This window comes from Rhinolophus sinicus, linkage group LG09 (genome assembly GCF_036562045.2).
Source record: "Rhinolophus sinicus isolate RSC01 linkage group LG09, ASM3656204v1, whole genome shotgun sequence".
NCBI lineage: Eukaryota > Metazoa > Chordata > Mammalia > Chiroptera > Rhinolophidae > Rhinolophus > Rhinolophus sinicus.
In genome coordinates, this window is record NC_133758.1 from 32,293,195 (window position 1) to 32,298,126 (window position 4,932).

The window sequence follows — 4,932 nt, forward strand, 5'->3', positions numbered from 1 at the left end:
AATGTCAAACAATAGATGGTTGTTAAAACCAAGAGAATGTATATATTATAGTGAGAGTCTGTACTTTGGAAGACATGGTAATGGCCGAACAGAAGAGTGTAAAACAAAAATTTAAGGTTTAAGTACAGGAGGCTATGAAGGAGAAAAAAAAACACAAAAAAACAAAACATGGAGAGGCTGAAGATATAGGAAGAATTGAGCATACTGGATCAAAAATGATATAAAGGTATGCCCTCATTAGTGTAAAGAGTTATTAAATCTCTTGAAGTCTTCAAAGAACTTGTTAGGGAAGGGGAACTAAGGAACTAGTGTAAGAAGATTGTTTTACATGGATGTTATTTTTACAGAATAATTTTAAATTTATTTTAACACATTTATGTACTACTTTCTCCATAAGAATGAAATTATATATAAAAATTAAAAAGAAAACTCAAGAGTGATTGATCTCGAATAGGAAGAATGCCTCATGCTCATATATAGGAAGAAATAAAGGAGTGAAGGTGTGGGTAATTTTCTGGAGGAAGGGTGGAAGAAATTTGCAAATGTTTGTGTTGGGAATCTCACCTTTTTTTTTTTTCAATTAACTAGTAAGGAAGTTAAGGAATTATAGTTTATGTAGGTAGCTTTAGGTGAGTGGTGATTGTGGGCATGTAAAAGGAGCTAAAAAGGTATAAATAAAACGATTGTTGAGTGGTGTGGCGTGCTCAGCTGACATGAACACCATGATGTGGATTAGCATCATCCAAATATAAGTCGCTCTTAGAGAAATTTATCTTTCTTTACAATACTCTAAACAAATTAAATAGAAATATAGCTTTTTTCCTTATCTTTTTATTTAACATGGAACACTAATGCAGGATGACTTTACAATGATAATATTAAGAACACATATTATATTTCTGTTGAATTAAAGTTTTTATTATACATAGAACAGCTCTTTTATCTCACATGGTTCTGCCTCGTGATACAGGCTTTGTCTTCTTAAATCAAAGTACTTCTGCCACTGGGCATGACTGTGAACAGACTAGATTATTAAAAATAAATGAAATTTTCCCTCTTTTTTCCTCCATACAGACATACATACACAGGTATACACACAAAATTTGAATAAATCATTGATGATTTTGACAATCAACGAATAGAAACCATAGTCTGCGGGGGGCACAATTTACTCTTTACATTTTAAAGAGGCTGAGATTATTTATTCTATTGCCATTTTGTGTTGTAACTGAATTTGTCCACTGCACTTTATTAGTGGCTTAATAGTACACAATGCTTTACTGAACCTAAAGTGTTGTGATGATTCAAGGTTCGGGCAACATTAGTGCCCTTGCTATATTTAGGGTTATAAATTTAGTATATGAGACTATTTATTTTTTCATAGCTCCTCTTCAATTAAAGTAATGTGCACTAGGTGAAGAGTGGTTTGGGAGCGGGGAAATGATGTGGTTAGAGCTGGGCTTCAGGAACATGAATCTGTCAGGATTATGGAGTACAGGATGGCATCTACATGACGTGACAACTGATTGGATGCTGAGCAGGGTAGGGTGGGAGGCGGTGAAGCAAGAAGTCTTCACATGTGGCTCCAAGACTTTTGGATTTTGACTCTTTTTGGAGTCTTCAAATGGGACTCCAAGGTCTTGAGTTGTAGGTACTATGAATAGTAATTTGTATTAATCACAAAGGGAAGCAGAGGAATATCAGGTTTAGGGAAGATACTTAATGTGTTTTGAATATATTCAACTTAACAGTCTGTGGAAATATTCACAGAATCTGAGTTCAAGAGGGAGGCTGGAGTACAGAAGGAGAGATGCTTTCCTGAACTTCACAAACTGGTATATTTTTAACAAATTTTGATATAACGTGCTGTATGGATGGCTGTTGATTATAGGAAATAGATAATAAAGGAAATGCCATAAAATATGAGACAGAAACATTAGTTGCAGACTATGAGGTCATCTAGAAAATGTAGTAAAAAGATGGCTGTTTTTAATGTATTAGCTTCCCCACTTAATGGACTGCAGTCCTTTTCTCCCATGCTGGTTACTACTTGTGATTAAAAAAGGTATTTTCCATATTTGGAAACGTTCTATCAGGGTCTATCAGGATTCATTCTTTACTGTCTTGTTTCCACCCTATACTTTCTAGTTCTTCCCCTGGCGAAGTCCTTACTGCTTAGGAACTATGAGTATCTCTACTCTATGAACTTTGAATAATGACTTTTGTGTTTAGTAATGAGTCTGTTACATTACAATAACCTCTGCTTCTGGATTTTCCCAGTATCACCGACAGCTATTAATTCCCTGGTAGAAATACAGACTTCTGCCCACTCCACACAACTCTGTTTTCTACTACTTCAATGTACAAATTTAATTGCTTCATTAGTCTTGAACAAGTTCTTGCTTCTCAGTTCAGTAAGACTGCCACCACACTTGAACTTGAGCTCCTTGTGTCACGGAGGGAAAGATCTCCTAGGCAGAGAACTGGGCAAATGTGCAGCTCATCTCATATTTTTTCCTTTTCTCATGGAATATGAGATCCTGCTTGCTTGTTTTTTAATGCTCAAAAAGCAAAATGCCTTAAATATTTTGTCCAGTTTATAGTTGTTTATGGTGGGAAAGAAATTCCTTTAGTAGATATGCCATCATGGCTGAAAGCAACACTTCCTAAGGCTATAAAATTTTAACAAATAAATGTTTCTTAAAATATCCAAATTTATTTGTGTGTGATGGTGCCTGAGACCACCTACAGATCTGGAGATTCACTAGAAATACTCATCATATAGTCATATCCTGGCTATGGTTTATTGATATTACAGTAAAAGGATACAAAGCAGAATCAGCACAGGGAAAAAGAATGTGGGGCAAAGTCTGCAGGAAATCAGGCATAAGCTTCCAAGTGTCCTCTCTCAGTGCAGTGACATGGGATAACTTAATTCCTCCAGCCATGAGTTGTGACAACATGGGTGATATGTTTTATACCAGGGAGCCTTGTTAGAAATGCAGTGCCCAGGATTTTTAGACTCAGTACCCTCTGCCTAGCATGTATCAAAGTTCCAGACTCCCAGAAGGAAAACAGGTATTCTGTACAAATCACATTGTTTGTGTAAACACTGGGATCACTGAGCCACCATATCATTTAGGGAGAATGGTAGGAATCCTCCTAAAATGTTAGTTCCCAGACATCAGCCAGTGGTCAACCTTGCACATATCTAAGAATAGCAGTCTCAGGCTTTCTATGTCAATTCTTTTCTGCATAATATGATATCTCTAATTTATTCCCCAATGAGGTAGAGAACTGATAGAATGGAATATACACAGACAAATAAATACACAGTCCACTCTTATTATTTGTGGATTCCATATTGTGAATTCACCTACTTGCTAAAATGTATTTGTAACCCCAAAATCCATACCCCCACATGGTCATTTGTGGACATGTGCTTAATTAGTGGTGGGCAATCTGAGTCCACCAACACACACATTTGTAGCTGAGGTCCAACAATGCCAGGCTCTGCATTCTGTTTTAGCTCGCATGCAAAGGTGATCAGAGGATTGAGAAGGTAGAGGGCAGTGCAATGTAGGGCAGGAAGGTCTGGTGCAGAATGGGATGGGGTTTGAGTCCCAGTTTTGGCACCTGTCAGTGGAGTAGCCTCAGGCAAATCACTTCACACTTCTGAATCTTGTTTTCTTTTTTGTGATATAAAGGAAACAGAATCCACCAGAATGAGCTATTTTTAGGATCAAAGTATATAATCTATAGGTGTACATGTTTGTAGTATATGAGATATACTTGTATATGTATATATTTCCCCTAGGAGCAATGGGTCAGTATTCCTGAATTGACTGTTCATAGTGACTTTATAGAACACAACTGCTGAGAATGAGAATCAACTATATGTCTTTTATCCTATTCCTTCACTCTGTATTGGATTTTCTTGCTGAAGTTCATACTGTTTAGATTTAGTGTGTGTCTGATACTGGCAAGCCATCTTAATCTGTTTCATCATAAAGTGATTTAATATGCCCTTTTTCTAGAATAATATTGATACGGTAACGAAGTTTAAGTTTCGGTTCACTATTTGCATATATTATTCCATTTTCTCCAAGCATGACTGAGCTGATAAGAAGACTTCTGTAGGTATAATTATTGTTTCTTTGTAAGTCATCAGTTCTTTTCCTCAGGTGGCTTTTAAGATTCTTTTCGTTATCTTTGATATTTTGCAGTTATACTATAATGTTTCTATGTGTTGATTTATTTTTCTTACTCCTGCTTAGCTCTCAGAGTCCATCTGAATGGAGTACTAATGAATTTCTTTATTCCTGCACAATTCTTTACTTTTACCTCTCAAAATTTTGCTTCCTCACAAATGCCTGTATTTCTTCTATAAGAGAGATTGGCAAATCAAGCCCAAGGGTCAAACTAGCATGTTGTCTGTTTTTATAAATAAAGTTTTATTGGAACAAAGCCACTTATTTGTTTGCTAATTGTCTATAGCTGCTTTTGCACTACAGTGACAAAGTTGAGATTGGCCTGCAAAACCTAAAATATTTGCCATCTAGCTCATTACAGAAAAGTTTGCTGACCTCTGTTCTAGGGCTTTCTTTTAGTTGATGTGTGTTGAAGAAATACTTATTCTAAATATCTTAACTAATTTTTTGCATTTTAAAATGATGTGGCATTTCTGTATGTATTCTTGGTTTTCCAATCTATTCTTAACATTATTATTATTTTTTCAATTACAGTTGACAATTCAATATTAGTTTCAGTATAGGGCATAGTGGTTAGACATTTATATAATTTATAAAGTGATCCCCCTTGTAAGTCTAGTACCTACCTGGCACCATACATAGTTATTACAATAGTATTGACTATATTCCCTATGCTGTACTTTACATCCCTATGACTATTCTGTAACTGCCAATTTGGACT